Here is a 19,536-nt window from a genome sequence, read left to right on the forward strand (position 1 = left end):
TGCAGTTATTGTGCCTCTTGGCTGCTCAGATGCAGCCACAGGAAGCTGCGGTGTGTGGAGGGGTCGGTTCAGCTTTGTGCTAGCCTGGGGATGTTAGTGCATCGCAGCCTTCAGCATCCCTCGCCTTTTTCTGTGTTTATGCTTATTGTGTAGTCTCACAAACTAACTTAAATGTGTTAATATAGTATTTATGTATGTTTTTGTTTGGTCTGAATTACCTTCTTTCTTCTGTTACCTGTATATGATCTAGAGTTGACTGTTAAATGAGATCTCGTGTAAGGCTACGTTTGCAGAATATGCTACAAGTGCGAGTATGCTACAAAGTATTAACCAAGTAAATTTTGAAATTAACAAATACCTTCTTTTTTTTTTTTTTTAAATGTGTATCTTTGCTTTTTATGGTAAATTTTCACTATTATTTTGCTCACTAGTTTAATATTGCTCACAGTCATTATCATGAATTCTTGAGGCCCTGGCTGGGTATCACTGATGCACCCTAGAACTACTGCTCTTTAGTGTATTAAAACCCCAAGCACCAAGACAAACCCTAGTAGCACTGAGAAGCCTGACTTCCTTCTCTCCTGTTGCTCTTACAAGAAACGAGCAGTTACTGAGTGTTGAGAGTTGCCACCACTTGTTAGCAGTAAGTCAATGCATCTGAATAGGTGGAGTTGTACTCGCTCCTTCCATTGTAACTATTTAATCTTTTTTTGGTGCCAGAAGTCATATTTTTCTATTCTGTGTCCATTGCAGGCAATGGCTAGCTTAAAAGACAAAAAGCTCTCCTCCTACCCCCCATGATGTTTATTATAAGGACAGGTTACAGATGTGATGATGGTGATGGTGACGATGATGATGATGGTGGGGGCAGAAGGGGACTTGCATGGCCTCTCTGTCCTGTGCCACATTGCCTGTGCAGCACCAGCTGGTGTTAACGGGGCCCTTTAGTCTCTTTAGCCCTCGAACACACAGGTAAATTCCCTGAGAGCACATAGGCAGGTCAGGTTGGTGGCCGTATGGCAGCAGAAACGCAAGCGTCGTGTTTGTTCCAGCTGCGTGAGACCCGACTGTACCCTGCTAGCTTGCAATAGTTTTGGTTTTTGTCTTTAACCTTATCTTTGTGTGGTTTCACAGACTTGGTTTGTTCTGAAGATCACAGGTCCGGAATACTGGGAGCATTTGAAAACACTGCACAGTCTTTTTCTCCCTCTTTCTGTTCCCCCCACAAACCATGAAACTGGTGAATCTCCTGTAAGTGAGCGCTGCAGTGGTGGGGAGCTCATTGTATTGTGTATCACATTCCTGAATTTTTAAAATAAAAGAATATGGAACACTGACTTTTGAGGAAAAATAAGTTTGTATTTCAGTGTCTAGATTGCGCAGGCCTCTGGTTAAACGTGTCAGAGATGTACCAAATGTCATTGAGTGAAATACTGTAGGCTTAGTACGTGTCTCATCCAGAAACATGCTGCTTTAGAATCACTTCTTGATTATATCCTCATCAGGGACTGCAGCCATAGCACAAGGGGTGATGGGTTCAGACTGAAACAGGGCAAGTTCAGGTTAGATCTAAGGCAGAAGCTGTTCCCTGTGAGGGTGCTGAGGCGCTGGCACAGGGTGCCCAGGGAAGCTGTGGCTGCCCCATCCCTGGCAGTGTTCAAGGCCAGGTTGGACACAGGGGCTTGGAGCAAGCTGCTCGAGTGTGAGGTGTCCCTGCCCGTGGCAGGGCGTTGGAGCTGGGTGAGCTTTAAGGTCCCTTCTGACCCAAACCAGTCTGGGGTTCTATGATTCTTTATCTGCCCCTAAGGTACAGCGCAGACATACTTCAGATGCTCAGTGTCACAGTACCATGAAGCTTTGATTTTAAGCAGATTGCTTCTGTGGAACCCCTTATCATTTCAGCTTGATGGCTTTCAACAGCCACTGCAGGCTTTTGGTGATGTCTGTTATTGCTGCATCATGGTGTTCGGTATGGGCATACATGCAGGTATGTTAAAGGCCAAACGAGCCCCAGCTTGTGACTCCCCAGAAGTCACGGTAAGGGCTGGATGCTGCGGATTTCTGTATTCATGGATAGTTCCATGGGGCTGACAAGCAGTTACTTGCATGCCAGGAATTACTTGTGGGAGCGAGTCCAACGCTTCTGCCAGCACAGCCTGGCTTTTGAAGAACTCCTGAGAGGAGTCAGGTTTTGTGGATGTATTAAAGCCAGGAATACCGTGGTGGTTCTGCCCTCGCTGCAGAAGCACTGTCGCTCTGTTGGAATTCCAGGATTTTTTCTTTTTCCCTGTTCTCCAAGAAGGAAGGAGCGAAAGCCCGCTGAGTGTCCCAGGACTTGCGAACACGCTCAGCTAAACTGGCAGCGCTGCTTGTTGCTTGAATGTATTGAACACTGCCTAGTGCAGTCTGGGGAGCAGGGATAAAGATTCCAGCCATTCTCCTTCCCCTGCCCCCTGCTTTGACTGCACTTTCTAATCTCTTCAGCTATGGAGAGACTGGGGGGGGGGGGGAACAACGACAGAGGGGGTGAATTCTGTGGCTCGATATTCCGGGTTCCACACGGAGGGAATGGGAAATGCTGCTAACTATATTTAAATGTGCTCTATTTTGGTTTCATAGCACCGCACCAGTTACACCCTTTCTAGGTATGCACTGAAGCTGTTCAGCTCTGCAGTCACTCTGGTTTTTCCTTTCTCTGCTGGACAGCAAGAGGTGGATGCTCTGCTCGCCTGAGCTAAAGCCAGTCTGGACACTTCTCAAATCAAACGTAGCTCTGCTGATAACAGGAGGTCTGCTTATTCCTTATGACCTTTGCTCTGTGTGGTTTGCAGCCTGTGCGCCGCAGCACCGTGTTTTGGCACGCTCACGTGTCTGTGTTTCTGCATGCACTGTGTTATCTAAGTAGTTGAAGAGCAAAACCAGGATACTGAAAAGTAGCTTCCATCTACATGGCTCCAGAAAGCCCATGGGATTCGTTTGGCTGCTGCTTTATAATCTCTTGTATGTCCTGGCTCCCGCTTCTGAGCGATGTTGGGGTTCATCCAGGAGGTTTCTCCTTTCCTTCGTTAATTTTAGGGTGGTTTTTGGTATTAAGTACCGAAGTCCTGAGAAACTAAATGGAGCTCTTGAATATCAAATACCTTTAGTAGGGATTTCTTTCTCAGGTCGTTTCCTAGGAGGACATTTCACCAGTAGAAATGCACTTCCACCACCTCCCACCTCGGAAGCAGGTACAGGGAGCACAGGTAGAAAAGGAGGTTAATAAACGGGTTGCACAGTGATGGCATCCAACTCCCTTCATTCCAGGTGCAATTAAACCATAGTTGCTCAGGTCTGGTGTCATGTGAAGAGTTAATTATGCAAGATGCGTTTCTTCCCCCTAAGGAACGTAAGGAAGGCTTCCTAACAGAAGTTGGTACTGGTGGATTGAATGTCTTTGGAAGACAGCTGCTTTAGAGCAGAAGGTGTTTGGAGTTTGCAGCTTCCTTCGTTCCGGTTCAGAAACACTGCAGTTGGTAGAGTTTGCTGGGAGGAAAGGACTAACCAACTGCAGAGGAAAGTACTGCTGAGGAGGGCAGGGCTGTTCCTAGTGCCTGCCTTGAGCTGCTCACCAGCTTGCACTGAGGAGTTCCCTTGGAGCCTTTTGCCTGGGCAGCTTCAGCAGCTGCTTGCTCCTGCTCCTAGGGGGAAAGGGAACCCGGATTGTTGGTTGTGTACGCAGGGGGGTGCGTTTGGTTGTACTGTGAGCACTGCCTGTGAGCTTCGGTCCTGCCTTTTGCCAAAGCTGCTGTTACTTTGTCACGGAAAGGCGTGATTTAAACTGAATGTGAGCACCCTTTAGGAGAATTGCAGGCGGGGGCAGTTTTAAACAACAGGGTGGGAAGGGAAGCTCAGGGCTATAGTCTGCTTTAGCTTCACTTTCAGCCGTGCTCTTCCTAGACCTCCCCCCCCACGATGGTTGCCTGACCACCTGCAATGCCACATCCAGCTCCTGCAACAATTCCTGCTGCTTTTGCATTGGAGGAGCTGGTTCCCCAGGGGAGGGCAGGACGGGACTGAAGCTGTGTCTGACTGTGTTCCGGCAAGCAGCTTCAGCAGGAGCCTCCTCCTCAGCCTGACCCCCGCGAGCATCCCAAACCCAGCGTGAAACCCGTGCCTCCAAACCTGGTTAGCGTTTCTGTATCCACCTGTGGTTTGTGTTCTCAACAGGAACCTTAGAGCAGCGCTCGGGCCCGGCTCTAATCCCCCTCCAGCCACCCAAGCTCCGTTCCTGGTCGCAGTGCTGGTCGGCATCCCAGCGCTCCTCTTCACACCGGCTAAGAATAGCCACGGCCACGCTGTGGGACAGGACGTGCAACCTGCTGGGTTTCCTGCGTTTGTGCTTGTGTTGCTGGCCTGGGCTCAGCCTCTCCTCCTTCATCTTCCCTGCTGGACTCCCGAGGTGAACTCCTTACATCTCACGCCTTAGCTGAGGCTTGCTGCGGGTTGGCCTGTGCTTGTTTCAGCTGCGCTCTGCAGTCTAGGCTGGGATACTCGCTTGCTGCTGGTTCTTCCTTGCTTCAGCGCCTGCTGCAGAGTTGGCTGAGGGCTGCAGACCTGGGCTCAGCTTGGCTGCTTGCTTTGATGGGACCGTGTTGTCCTTCTAGCACAGGGAGGCTCAGCAGGTAACCAGGCCGTTGGTGCTCACCTGATCTCGGGGCTCACGCTCCAGTTTAGGAGTGAACAAAACTCCCAGGGAGAAATGTGGCACTTCCTGCAATACCCGCGAGATCTGTGCATCGGGCAGCATCGGCGGGACGTGCAGCCCGTCATTCTTGTGCTGGGGGGCTGTAGGACGCTCCCTGAGCCAGTTGCAGCTGAGCTCATTTTCCCTTGGGAATGGGATTATGTGAGTGAGCAGAATTTGGGGGATGAGGTTCACCTGTAATCCTGTGGCCACGGGGGAAGCTTCTGACACCGGTGGCTGGGGTTGAGCCTGTCTGCTTCCAACTGAGCGTGAGGAGGGGTGGGTGAAAATCTAGGTCAAATCTAGGCGCGAGCGGCTCATCTTCTGTTGTCCGTCATCACACCCGCAGCGGCAGAGGTCTCAGGCTTCCATGTGGGGCTGTTTTGAAGGGATTGGCTCTTCTCCCATTGCTGTTCAGAACAAACGGAGGGAAGGTTTGGGTTTGATTATCACCAGAATTAGCAGCCAGCCTTGGGAGCTGTGCTGCCAGCCTGGCTGCAAACCTGCCTGCGTAACGCAGGTGCACAGCAGAGGCACTGGTGGGTCAGCCAGCAAGCTATGCAGAGTGACATCAGCTGTATGTGAAGAGCTCAGAGCATCCACCGGGCTGTGTGCTTCAATCCTCAGCCGCATGTGCTGAAAACTTGCATGTCTGGGGTTTGTTCCTTAACGTCTCCAGAGTTGGGCCATGGAGCAGCTCTGCTCTGGAGCCAGGCTGAGAGAGCTGGGCTGGGTCAGCCTGGAGAAGAGAAGGCTCCTGAAGAGGAGACCTCAGAGCAGCTCCAGTGCCTGAAGGGGCTGCAGGAAAGCTGGAGAGGGGCTTTGGACAAGGGCCTGTAGGGACAGGACAAGGGGAATGGCTTTAACCTGCCCGAGGGGAGACTGAGATGAGCTCTTAGGCAGAAGCTCTTCCCTGGGAGGGTGCTGAGGCGCTGGCACAGGGTGCCCAGGGAAGCCGTCGCTGCCCCATCCCTGGCAGTGTTCAAGGCCAGGTTGGACACAGGGGCTTGGAGCAAGCTGCTCCAGTGGGAGGTGTCCCTGCCCGTGGCAGGGGTTGGAACTGGGCGAGCTTTAAGGTCCCTTCCAACCCAAACCAGGCTGGGATTCTGTGATAATGTCACTGCCAATTAAGAAGAGGAGCTGGAAGGCCTTAGACCGTGGTGTGCAATTCACCCGTGTTGCAACAGTGTGTGCCACTGAACCCGGAGCTCCAGTGCCGCTGCCCTTGTGTGCCCTTTCTAAAAGTACCTACGAAAATGAGGTAATGTCAGGGTGATGTTGCTCTGCTGAAAGCTGTTTGGGTTCTAAAGCCTGCAGCTTCTGCAATAGCCTTCTGTCAGCAAGAGGCTGCCTCTGACCACAGCTTCACGGCAAGACCAGCGCCTGTGGTCCTCTGAATGGCTGGCTCTGCCTGGACAGCTATCTTGGCTGTAACTGAGTGTTTGGGAGTTTTGCAGCAGTGAATGTGACCTGGGCAAAGAAGGGGGCAGGCACCGGAGTCCTTCAGGTCTTCTGAGCATGGGAAGTCTGGTCTGCATGATTTCTGCCAAACCTTTCCGCTCTGGGAGCATCGTGACAGCAGATCGCTTCTCCCACGGTGCTCACACTGCTTAGCAGAGAGCAAATGAACTGATAGCATCAATGGGGAAGGATGAGCAACGGGAGGCGTATGGGGTTTGCTTTTGGATTAGTCATCATTTCCCCCCTGCAAATGTTCTGGTGGTCTTTGGTCTTCCTCTGTAGCTCTGCAGTGCCTAACAGCTTGTAACTGCGAGGGCTACACCTGATGTCTGTGCAAATCAAAGCTAGTGAGAGACACGGAAGAAAACGCTTGAGCGGATCACAGCTGAAACGGAGACCTTCGTCCTTCCGAGACAGAAGGCAGCCGGCACAGCTCCGCTGTCCGTCAGGACAGGACGGGGTGAAGCACCGAGCTTAGCAACACCGCTCAAAACTGGTGTAGAAAATCAGGCAACAGTGGTTTTGTTTCACACCTGAGCCTGCGAGAAGGACGCTTGCATTCAGAGCCAGCAGCTTATGATGTCCTTGCTTGGAGGCTTTGCTGCTGGCAGTGGTTAAAATCCCGACAGAGCAGTGTTTCTCCAAGTGACTGGAGGTAAAGTCGAACGCAGAGAGCCCTTGCGCAACGTGGAGTTCCCCTTTTGAAACGGTGCTTTGGAGAGAAAAAGTCACTGGTGTGGGCTAGGACAGCGATTGCTTAAACAAACAAAGAGGGCTGGGGTGCCACCCTCTTCCCCTTTGTCTCTAAACCTTAACCTGAGCTTAACGCAGTGCGGTGAGACTGCAGCTCCCGAAACCGGCCTCACTTGAATGGATTTTATTCATTATGCTGATGGAGGTTTGAAAGTTCCCCAAGGTAGCAGAAACATTCTGGGCTTTTAAGGTTCAAACGCGAGTGGGTTTGATAGCACTCAGAGTGGTTTCAAACGGAATGATTAGTTCTCCTGAGAAAGTGCTTCATAATGAACAAGGACACTGGTAGTTCCATAGCCTTGCTTCTAATCTTGGTAGTTCGCAGGACACAGACATAAACTTCGCTTTCAAGAGCCTGTCCAGTTTTTGTGGGCATGGCGTATTTGCAATATCAGCTAAAAATCAAGGCGTTTTCAGTCATCAAATGGGAGCCAGCTACAACCACTCGTCACTTCAGTGCTGTGCAGAGCTCTGAGGGGCTGTAGAACGGGTGAAAACAGGGACCACCACCACAAAATAGGGTGGAAAAAACTTTGCTTGAGCTTCACAAAGAAGAAACTGCTTCAGTGGTGCATGAAAGAGAAGGTATCTGCCCTGTGCTGCAGTTCTGCTTGTGTTATACACAGCACCCTGCAAACCCAACCCTTTGGGATAGCGGTTATACGTTGATGGCTTTATTCCAGAAAGACCAATTAGAGCCCATCCTATGCAATGGTTTATCCAAGCAGCGAATGTGTGGTCGGGAGGCACGGACAGCGTGATAGCTGCCTTTTTGGACTGAACATCACTTGGCTACTCCTTGGAGTACACGCACTTCAGTCTTCCCCGTAATGTGAAAGTGTACTCAGGGTTTTATCCAAACCATCCTGCTTGCCTGACAGCTTCTGTTGGAAGGAGAACGTCTTCACCAGTTTGGCTCCAGAGTGCCTTGCACATCAGTGCCTTCAAGTGGACGCTGTGTTTTCCTCTCCTCAATCAGAATGATGAGACTCTGAACCGAGGCACGTACTGGATGGAGAGTACAAGAGATGTTGAAGATGGGGGTAGGTTAATTCTCAACGCATTCAGCCTCTGTTAAGAAAGTTTTTTGCTGGCTTGTGGCTGTTTTCCCTGTAAATGTGAGTGTTCCCAAACATTGCCATTTAGAGGAAGAAAAGCTGCGATTTCACAGAGGCACTTCTTGGTAGGTGTAAGCTACTGCTAAGGAAATCGGGTAGGATGGTAATGGGTCCTGCAGAACCCCTTAGAGCATGTTTTCCTTCTAGCATCTCTGATGAGTAGGTTATGAATATAAGAACCTGCCCTGGTACAGCGCTGGGAGCTCTAGCAGAGGTGAAAAGGGCTCTCTGTTCATAGTGCACACAGGGCTCTGACCTCTGTCTTGCTTTTCATCCCTCAAACATCACTGGATGGTGTTTAAAGAAGTATGAAGTACTGAGATTAGAGAGCGTGACTGCTTACTGTGTGGTAACCGTGGTTCTCTGGATGGCCTCATTTGCCTCCAAATGGACTTCGGTTTCCCCCAGAAGCTACAATTTCAGTGTAAGGGTGGCCTTAAGGGATGGGAGAAACCCTGTGGGCACCCAGCAGGACCACTAGGGACAAAAGCCATCCTCCTCCGACTGCAGCCCAAGCAGACCTGTCCTGAGGGATGGAAAACCAGCATCCCTCCTGGGAGAAGCTTGGGTTGCCATGGTTAAAACTCTCACTCTCTCTGCATAGGGAAGGCCTCCAAAGGGAGGCCACGTCTGGTGCAGGTGTGGAGGGAGGGATGCAGGAGTGACTGCCTAAACCTGGCTGCTCCTTCTGCCCTTGTGCAGGTGGCTTTTCCAGGCTGTCTGCTTTTCCATGATGACTCCGAGGCACTGCTTGGGCAGGGCTTGTCCCCTCCTAGCATAGCACTGAGCTTGCAGGTAGGAATCCTCCAGGCAGGGCTGCTGCATGCTTCCTATTCCAGTAATGGGGAAAACACCCACCATGAGAGAGTTTGCGGCACTTCACTACATCCATAATCAAGTCTCCAGGACTTTGGAATCACACGGACTCTGACTTTTCCTGTATTGCTGTATAGAGTTGAGGGGAAAGGTTAATAATATACTTACTTTAAAAGAAGCCTATATTGTAACAGGGAGGCAGAAAGGCAGAATTGGTGCTGCTTCCTTCTTTAATAGGGGTCAAGCTGAGGCGGAGAAGGAGAGGTTAGAAATGCTTTCTGTCCCGTTGTTTCCCCGCCGTGCTTGCACGACTTTCTGTTAGAAGGTTGGAAACAGCCTTCTCCTAGCTCCCGGTTATTAAAGAACCAAAGAGAAGTCTTGGAAAGGAGCTGGGGTCTGAGAGCACAGCAGGGTAATGGGAAACCTAATAAATACCCTGTTGTTACAACAGCTGTCATTGTAGCATGAACAAGCTCACGACTTTAGCTGTTGTGGGATCGCAGCTCCACTCTGCAGATGAAGGGAAAAGCTGTCAGAGCTCGCAAGTAAAAGCCTCCTGCACGGCAGGATGCTTTAACCCCTTGTATCCTGAGGCTGTTTAGCTAAAGCAGCCTGCAAGGGATCTTGAGACAGGCTCTTGTGGGGGTCAGCGGGCAGGGATGCAGAAGCGGTTTGGCTCAAGGGGTTTCCTCATTTTGCTCTCTTGGTTGCCCAGAAGAGCCAGGAAACGAGCCCCAGATCCAAAACAACGCTGGTTAGTTTTGGTTGGCTTGGTTGGGTTTTAGTTTTGAGTTGGCCGTACTTTGATTCTCTTAAAGGACACTAAAGAGATCATCCTATTGAATCAATTAACATCACTGCAGCAGAGCTGCCGTAGATGACCACTGCTTTCAAGGCAAGTAAATGCCTACCAGCCACAAACACAGGGTGGTATTTTGGTTCATTTAAAGCAGGCCTATGGAGGGAGCCGAACAACTGCACAAACGCTGCACTCCGCAGTGTCTCTTGCCACCTGTTTCTGTGATTTCTTTAGCCTGTTGACTCATATTTTTCCTTTCTGGAAGCGCAGGAACATGCCTGCGATGCTGAAAATGCTCCTGGTTCGGTTGTCATCCCAGACAGAGCTCCTCCAAACCCGCCCCACGGTCATAACGCTTCTGACTTCTCCGGTTTTTATGTGTCAGGGGGTGAAATGAGCGCCCTCCACGACCTGCACGCAGCCAGTGCTGCAAAGATATAGCAAGCGTCGCTGCCCCGGCACATGGCTTCTCACACAGGGAGGAGCAGAGAGGCTGAAAGAAGGAGGTTGTCTTGGTGCTCACAAGCCTGTAGCGCATTGGGTGCGAGCAAGGGACCTATGGCCACCCTATCGCAGAGCTCTCCGCTGTCCTCCATCAGGGCGAGGAAGCATCACCTCCAGCACCTCTGTGGACCAAGTCTCTTAGGCTGTACGGACAAACCACCGTGTCCACGTGCTGCTGAAGATGCTTCTGCAAAGCCCAGAGGCATCAGTTTGCACTCCCAAGTGCTCCCAAGCCCCTGTGTGCTGCAGGAGCGTACATTCCATGTGGTTTTTCACAGCATTCAGGCTCCTTAAGGCATGTTTGTTTGCTTTAAACAGGATTGAGATTGTCCTGGGAATGCTGCTCTTCTGTATGGAAGAGATGCTATGACTGGAAGGCACAGGGGTGATCTGGGCACCCGAAGCCCTTGCTCAGGTCATTAATAAGCAGCTGGTCTGCTTCTACTGCTTTTAATTACGTTGAAATGAGAGCAGGAACAGAGCATCCTCCGTCCTCCATCCTCCCCACACGCTACCAGCACACACATCTCAGTAGCTGGTGGTGGCTTCTCTGCAGTGACAGCCTCATGGGGAACGATGACCTTTGGGGAGGTAAAATGCTTTAACTTCCTGCAATAGTTACCCCCCCCCAACCACTTCCATTTTGAAATACTTTGCCCTTTCTTAATGAAATGACGAGCTCAGAATTGAGGAGAACTAAACATTTGGATGCCAGTAGCTTTTGCTAAAGACTTGCAGAGCTGCAAACATCCAGAGAACCAGTTCTTTGCACAGGGCTGATTAGAACCCCTAGAAGAACGAGAGAAATGAATCCCAGCAACGCAGTTCAACGGCAGAGCTGAGACGTTGCAATTAACCTGCGCCGTTGGGTTGTGTGTGCTAGCACATGACTTATGCTTTAAATGATAAATGCTGAGGCAAATAGCGATCTAAAGCTTCTGGGGAGGGATACTCAGTAATACCTGGCTGGCAAAATGCAATGCTTTCCCTTTGCAGAACGCAAATCGAAGTCCAGCTTGCTGGAAACACCAGGAATTGCTCCCTGTAAGCGAACTGCGAGGCTGAGCCACATGTCCTCTCTTTGGAACACAGGTGGCACCTTCTGCTTTGCTTTTTCCCTTCAAAGTGAGGCAAAACTTAGTAGTGGAACCCTGGAGGAATGCCTGCAGCTGCTGAAGGCTGGTTGCAAACCCTATGGAGCTGCCCTCTCGCCCCATCAAAGAGGGTGCTGGGAACCGCACAGCCCGGCTGGGTAGGGATGCTGCTCTCCATCTCATACCAGCGTGGGTGAGTGCAGCCTTGCTGCTGTCACTGGTGTGAGGGAGCCAGTGGCTTCCAGAGGGGCTGCTCTGCTGCCATTCTGGAGCATCACAGCATGGATTTCATGGATAGATGCAATCCCCAGGCACGGCTGCAGTCCTTGTGGATGGCTGCAATCCCCATGCACGGCTGCAGTCCTTGTGAATGGCTGCAATCCCCATGCACAGCTACAATCCCTGTAGACGGCTGCAATTCCTGTGGATGTCTGCAATCCCTGTGGATGGCTGCAATCCCTGTGGATGGCTGCAATCCCTGTGGATGGCTGCAATCCCTGTGGATGGCTGCAGTCCTTGCAGGACTTTAGTCCTTAGCTCTCATGCAGAGCTGTGCGGGTGCCCTGGGCTGGTGCAGGGGGTGATTAGAGGCTGGGCTGCAGAGGGGCAGCCCCACACTTATCTGTCAAAGCAGCCCGGCACCACCCTGCCTGGGGCAGCCGCTCAGGGACCGCTGTGCTTGGCCTTGAGCAGGCCCTGGCCATCAGCAGTGTGACCCCTTGCCACCGACTGACCAGGGCATCACCCCGCAACTGCCCCAGAGGACACCAGCCCCGGGCACAAGGGGGTTTGTGGCAAATGGAACCACAAGGCTTGCATCAGCGACCACCCTCGTGCCACCAAATGTGATTTGCCAACGTGAAACTGCCCCGGGCCCATGGTGCAGGGTCCAGGCAGCGCTGGATTCATCCGTCACGGCAGGAAAGCGGGCGGCTGCCGTTAGCAGGGAAATCCATCTTCAACAAGAGCCACAGTGAGCCACTGGCTTTCAACCGGGCTTCAGGGGTGGGAAGCAGCTTTCCTGTTGGGCAGAGCTGAAGAAGGAAATAACTGGCTCCAAACACGCAGGGCCAGCAGGGAGCTGAGGGCAGCGTTAGCTCTGGGCTCACAGCTTGAGCTCCTCGCACAATGCAGCGGCTCCCGCACGTGGACGAGCTGCAGGAAGCTGCCCTTATGTATTTGTTCCTAGCACGCAGGCTGAGGCCAGGGCCCTGTTTTATGTTGCTCTGCAGGAAGGTGATAAAGCGCCTGCGAGCTGCTGAAAACCATTCACCCATGAATTCAAAGGGAAAGGCCACTTCTCGTGCCTTGGAAGCCTGCGCGGGCTGAGGGATGCTGGGGAGCAGAGGACCGGAGCGGCGCGTTGCACGGCAGGAGGCACCGGAGCCATTCTTCTGGCTTGTTTTGTTGCTTGGGGCTTTTTGTCTTTCCCCGCAATGATTTTTACTCTGCCTGCGGCCAGGCAATCGATACCTCTTTGCCACCAATAAATAACCCGGGCTCCTAAATGGTGATGGATTCCAGGGTGAAGCAAATTAAGTGCGCAATTGCTGTCCTCTTGTGCTCAGAGTAATTCTGTGCTTCTAAAGGGAAACTCGGAGAGAGATTCCTGAACCGGGCTCTCCACTGGGGGCAGATCTGAACAGGGAGAAACCCCTCAGGTCTGGCTTCCACCCACTCTGTCACTGTCCCCTCCTCTTTCATTGAGATGAGCAGAAATTGGGGTGAGCTCTGTGAGCAGCTCCTCAGGTTGTATCATAGAATCCCAGGCTGGTTTGTGTTGGAAGGGACCTTAAGATCACCCAGTTCCAACCCCTGCCACGGACAGGGACACCTTCCACTAGAGCAGCTTGCTCCAAGCCCCTGCGTCCAACCTGGCCTTGAGCACTGCCAGGGATGGGGCAGCCACAGCTTCTCTGGGCACCCTGTGCCAGCGCCTCAGCACCCTCACAGGGAAGAGCTTCTGCCTTAGATCTAACCTGAACTTGCCCTGTTTCAGTCTGAACCCATCACCCCTTGTCCTATGGCTGCAGTCCCTGATGAAGAGTCCCTCCCCAGCATCCTTGTAGCCCCCTTCAGACCCTGGAAGCTGCTCTGAGGTCTACCCGCAGCTTCTCTTCTCCAGGCTGAACAGCCCCAACGTTCTCAGCCTGTCTGCATATGGGAGGCGCTGCAGCCCCTGCTCATCCTCGTGGCCTCCTCCGGACCTGCTCCAGCAGCTCTGTGTCCTTCTTGTGCTGAGGAATCCACTGGGGAGATACACATGGTTGAGCATCAGCTGCCTTGGGAGAGCAGATCAGCTGAACCCAGCACTGGGGAAGTGTAGTTGGATGATTTGGTGCAAATCAGTCATTACAGGACAGATACATTCTCTGTGTTTCCTATGGTGTTTTTCTGAGGTGGCAGAGGGATCCTGGAGCGACTGCTGCTGTTTCTCCCATTTCAGCACTACCGCTTGAACCCTGCAGCACAAAAACTCTATGGGATAGCTCAGGAAATGTTTGACTTTGTTCCCCAGTTTCTGCTACAACAAGAGCTGTTGCTTTGCAGGATTAAGGCGACTGTGGAAGACAGAGGGCAAAGGCGTTGGACACCTTGGCATGGTAAAACATAGGCAGCTCAGAGCAAGTGGATGCCTCACGTCATTGACCAACATAAGGGAGCCCACTTGCTCATCCCCCAGCGACAAGGATCCCTGTGCAGGGTCCTCCTCTCTCCCACTTCCTCTCTGGGGGGATGCTGCTCCCATTTTAGCAGTGCAATAATCCTCTTGCATGGGCTTGCATGGGCACGTGGGCAATGCATGATGGACCTTGATGTTTGCCATCAGCAAAATGAAGTCCTCCCAGTTCCAGGTCACGCTGTCCTGGTTTTGTACCAAAGCTTTTCGTGTAAACAGCCATCTCCTTTCAACAAGCCAATAACACCCCCTGCAAAGCCTGTGTACCGGCAAAGGGCTCTCCGCAGCTGCACCCGTGAGCAAACCAGGAGCTAACGCTGCAGAGGGATGCGTGCCGAGGAAGGCTGAGCCCTTGCTCAAGGTAAGTCTTAGGCAGCATTTGCTGATCCAGACCTATCGCAGGGCTTTGGCTCTGTCTTAGCCCGCCGCCGCCGTGCTTGCAGTTGTCAGAGAAGGGAGCAGCAATAGGACCAGGCTGCACAGTTACCAAAGCCTTTGCTCACCCTTTCTCTCTGGATGCGAGGGGAGGCCAGAGGGATGCTTTGTGTCCATCACTGCAGCAGGACCCGGCTCTGGTAAAATCTGCACTGGCCTCCGGGCGGGGGGGGGGGGAACATTTGTTCTGTAGGATCAGGGCTTGGCTTGCAGCTTGTCATGGAAATGAGCAGGGATTTCACTGCTGGCCTCCGTGGCCCAGCTCTGCTTCCGTGGCTGACAACCCCTGCTAAAGTAGAGTGGGGTTTGCTGCAGAGGGGTCTGCAGACCCGTGGGACCGAGCGTGATAGTCCCTAGGTGACAAAACCCACAGAGATTTAGGAACATGGGATCCCTCTGACCCTGTGCAAATAGAAGAAACACCCTGCTCAGGGGGTAAGCCCTGAGATCCTCTAATGACCAGGGCACTTGTGGCTTTCTTTTCCTGTATGTGGGTACCCTGATACTCATGGGCATGCTGCAGTCTGTGACATGCACGGGTTGGATATAGGATTATTGTAAAAGACAAGATGATATAAGATTATAAATTGGGTATAAGGAAGAAGTGCTTTACTGTGAGGGTGGTGAGGCACTGGAATGGGCTGCCCAGGGAAGCTGCGAATGCTCCATCCCTGGCAGTGCTCAAGGCCAGGTTGGACAGAGCCTTGGGTGAGATGGTTTAGTGTGAGGTGTCCCTGCCCACGGCAGGGGGGTTGGAACTGGATGATCTTAAGGTCCTTTCCAACCCTGACTATTCTGTGATTCTATGCCCACTGCACAGCCCAGTGTGCTGTTCCAGAAACAGTGCTTTGGGCATTTTTCCATCTCTCCAGCTCAGTTTGGAGCATAACTCTCATGGGATGCAGTGAAACCTCCACGCAGGCGAGGTGGCTGAGCCAGCGGAGGTGTCGCAAGGTGTCACAGCAGCCAGTGACTCAGGTTCTCTGCTGTATTCCCTAATGATGGTGTCATCGTGTTAATCACCACAAGCTCAGCTCCCCACTGCCAGTATCTTCCCAGGTTTTGTGTATCTTGGTGTGTTCAGACAACCAGACACGTTTCCGAGTGCGCTGGTAGCAGGCTCCTGGGCAGCAGCACCATGGGCTGAGTGAGCACGGCAGCGCTGCCCCGTGATACGCTTGCTGGAAAGGGAGAAACACAGGAGCACTGCGCCGTCACCATGCGCTGCCGGATGTGGATGAGAAGGAAGAGCTGGAATGAGTGAGCAAACAGATCTGAGCAGTGTTTCTGCTGGGTCCCTGCGAGCCCGGCAGCGCACCTAATGGGAGAGCTGCAGCATTCCTGCTGCTTCAGCATGCCAGCACTCAGCACATCCCTGGGAATCAGCTGCAGCTCCCGCGGCCAAGGGGAGCTGCATCCTTTCGCTTGGTGCGCTGCTGCTTTCATGGTGCCCCCGATGTCGGGTCCGAGATTCAGAGAAGCACCGGAGCACTGGAGCTCTTGTACCGTGGCCCCGCTGTAGGTGATGCCCCATGACCCCGGTCTCCACAGCTCCCTCCTTGGCCCGTGTGCCTCTAGGTCAGCTACGTAGCTGTGCCCCAGCCTGTGCACCTTCCTGCAGGACTAACTGGCTGTGCTGCTTGTTGCTTGTATCCGCACAGGTTTCCAGGAGTGCCACAGTGGCCAAACTTGATGGATTGCCTGCCTGAAGTAGCTGGGTGATCAGCTCAAGTGTCTCTCTGGGCGGACCGTTTCCTCCTTGTGTCCTAATGCTTTAATTGCTGAGCTCAGCCTGCAAGCTGTTTTGTGGAACTCTCTTTGTTTCCCCTGCTCCTGAAGTTAAAACCCCTTTGCCCCTGTGTTCCCTGCTTTCCTATGGAAAGAAGAGGATTTCGCGTTTGAGTAGGCTATAAAGCACTGTGTGGCAGGTCAGTTTCATGTGGGGCTGCTTTCAGGCGATGGGCAAGAATACACCTCCGTTCTTCTTAGCTTTCTTACAGCGAGCGCTGGGGCTGCCAAGAAGAGGTGCAGCCACGGCTCAGCTCTAAGGGGAAGTACAATCCAGGAGGCGTTCTGCAAGCGCCGGCTGCTTGTCGGGCTGATTGCCCCAGGCTGCGCGGTGCTGCGGCGCTCGGAGGCAGGCTCCCTCTCTCCCCTTTAAGGCTTTGTTTCCCTGCCATGTGCGTGCGTGACCCCACGGTGTTCCTGGCAAATCCCTGTCACGAGCCTGCAGCTGCCTGTGTGAAACACGGATGGGCCGGCACCACGGGCAGCCTGGAGCTGTCCTAGGGCGCGGACCTGCCGCTCTCCTATGGAGGCGCACTACGAGAGCTGGGCTTGTTCAGCCTGGAGAAGAGAAGGCTCCTTAAGGGGAGACCTTGTTGCACCTTTCAGTTCTTAAAGGGGGCTTATAAGGAAGGTGGGGAGAGGCTTCTGAGCAGGGCCTGCTGTGACAGGACGAGGGGTGAGGAGTTTAAACTTAAAGAGGGAGATTCAGGCTGGATGTGAGGAAAAAATATCTTCTCAATGAGGATGGTGAAACACTGGCACAGGCTGCCCAGGAAGGTGCTGGATGCCCCATCCCTGGAGACATTGCAGGCCAGGCGGGATGTGGTTCTGGGCAACCCGATCCAGCTGAAGATGTCCCTGCTCATTGCAGGGGGTTGGAACTGGATGAGCCTTGCAGGTCCCTTCCAACCCAAACCGTTCTGTGATTCCGTGATTGAGGAAGCGGTCAGGAAGCTCCATCCCAGAAAACCATCTTAACCAGAGCCAGGCTCAGGGCTGGCGGTTTTCCCCTCTTCCGAAGCCAGATGCAGCCGCAGGTGCTGATGGGCTGCCCGGCACGGCCTGGCACACGGGATGAGGAGGGGACCGGTGCTAACGGCAGCACACCAGGTCTCTCCTCTCCTCCTGCTGCCAGCGAGGCGGGCAATTACCACATCCAGCTTAGAAATGAAGAAAGTGCTGCATGCAGAGGCGGAAGGGCAGAGCTTTAAGAGCATGTGGGTGTCCGAGACGCAGATGCTTTGGGAAACATCCCCTTGTGCCTGATTTGCATCTGCAGGCACCTGAATACCTGCACTGACCTGGCTCTGCACTGACCTGGCCGTGAGAGCACAGGGAGCTCAAGCAGCAGCACAGGGTGAACTCCTGCGCTCCCGCACTGGGGATCCCTCACTCCTTGGGGTGCCTGGGCCCATCGTCCCCTGCCTTCGGACCCGCTCCAGGGACAAGTCCTGCTGGGTTCCCCCTGTGCTCAGCTCTGGGCCCCTCACTGCAAGAGAGACATTGAGGGGCTGGAGGGGGGCCAGAGAAGGGCAGCGGAGCTGGTGCAGGGCCTGGAGCACAAATGTGATGGGGAAGGGCTGAGGGACCTGGGGGGTTCAGTCTGGAGAAGAGAAGGCTCAGGGGGGACCTGATGGCTCCCTACAAGTGCCTGACAGGAGGATGGAGCCAGGAGGGGCTGGGCTCTGCTCCCAGGGAACAAGGGATGGGACAAGAGGAAACGGCCTCAAGCTGCCCCAGGGCAGGTTTAGATGGAACTGAGGAACAATTCCTGTCCCAGAGGGTGCTCAGGCATTGGAACAGGCTGCCCAGGACAGGGCTGCAGTCACCGTCCCTGCAAGTGTTCACACAGCGTGGAGATGAGGCCTCAGTGCCATGGGGCAGTGGTGGCCTTGGCAGGGCTGGGGAACGGTTGGACTGGGTGAGCTTAAAGGGCTTTTCCAGCCTGGTTGATTCTGTGATTCTAAACAGCAGCAATGATGGGATGGTGTTTCCCTCTTCACCCTGCAAGGGCAGCCTCCATCGGCAGCCTCGTTGTTCTGCTCAGCTCCAATCCACACAAGCATTTCTATTTCAAACAGAAAACTACTTGACAAGTCAGCAGATTCATGAGTAGGAAACCTGCTGGTTTTATATCCCTGGATGCTGATAGCACCTGCGGGGCACCGTCGATGCTCCTGGGCTGGAGGCAGAGCCGATGCCCTACGCTTGCCTCTCCAAGTATCCACAGGACTTTGGACACTCCTTTTTATGCTGATGATGGGAGTGTTAAAAGCCATCACCCCAGCTGAACTACAGAAGAGAGGGAGATTACCTCAGTGGAAAAACAGATGTCATTATCAGCAATAGGCTCAGTAGATGTTTTTGCAATCATTTCCTCCTCGAGACCTTGGTGCACTTGAGAAGAGAAACTTCCTGGTTTCAGTGCGGAGGAGGGTGTCACCATCATCTGTCACGAAGGAACCATCCTGTTCCCAACCTCCATTTCCCAGCTTTCAGCACACCTTTTCAGCATCTTTTTCTCTAGGAAAACAGCCAGATCATGGGGCAGCTTTGAGGGACAGCTCTGTTAATGGCCAAGAAGCATTTCTTCAGCTGCAGGCAAGGGCTCCTTCTTTCTCCAAGTCCAGCCGGTGGCTTTCCTGACCTTGTCATGGCTCTGAAGTCCACCTGCAGGCATCCGCTCAGCCGTTTCTGTTAGAGCATCGTCCTGCCATTTTCCCAGAGGGGATCTGGGTGGGCAGCCGGACCTGGCCCTCCCTCCATGCTCTTCGCATGTGCACTTTCCTTTTCTATATGAGCAAAGAAACAAAGGTCTTTGCCCCCAGTGCTGGGACTTAGCATTTCCTGCCACATGGACACAGATCCAAGTCCCAGCACCGGGAGCAAAGACCTTTGTTTTATTTCCAAAGTCTTTACCACAATGGTCATAAAAATATTCCGACTGGCTTCCCTGTGTTACGTGGTGTTTGAACGAGGGTATCCTTTCATCCACGCCTTCTTGCGCCGGTCCACTTTCCAAGGCCCAAAATGCAATCCCTTTTCCCACAGGTAACGCTGAGATGCTCTACACCCAAACCAAAACCAACAACGAAAACAGAAAGAAAACCTGAGGGGGGAAACGAATTCCGTGTTACTTTTGGGGAAGAAAAACATGGAAACAAACGCATGAGCAATGCGAGAGAGCACAGCCTTCGTGTGGGGTAGGAACGCAGCTGAAATGCCAAGCGCTTTCATCAGTCTGAACCGCTGCCAATCGTCTCTTAGCCAAAACCAGGGGTTATTTCCACAGCTGACTCCTGCTCTTTGTACACCCCACCCTGCAGCTGGCCGGGGACTGACAGCAGCAGGAGCACAGGAGC

General features: G+C 52.9%; 1 protein-coding gene across 1 annotated transcript in view; it reads left to right on the plus strand.

Moving 5' to 3' along the window:
• The first annotated feature begins 14,246 nt into the window (after positions 1-14,246).
• Positions 14,247-19,536, plus strand: part of RD3 (RD3 regulator of GUCY2D) — a 53,738-nt gene continuing 48,448 nt past the window's right edge. The window contains exon 1 of the mRNA XM_057398473.1: positions 14,247-14,312. The gene's annotated coding sequence lies outside the window, so the exon portion shown is untranslated. The remainder of the gene's footprint in view (positions 14,313-19,536) is intronic.

Source organism: Pezoporus wallicus, unplaced genomic scaffold (assembly GCF_028554395.1).
Source record: "Pezoporus wallicus isolate ANWC-B61680 ecotype Strahan unplaced genomic scaffold, APGP_CSIRO_Pwel_v1 contig_11493, whole genome shotgun sequence".
Lineage (NCBI taxonomy): Eukaryota > Metazoa > Chordata > Aves > Psittaciformes > Psittacidae > Pezoporus > Pezoporus wallicus.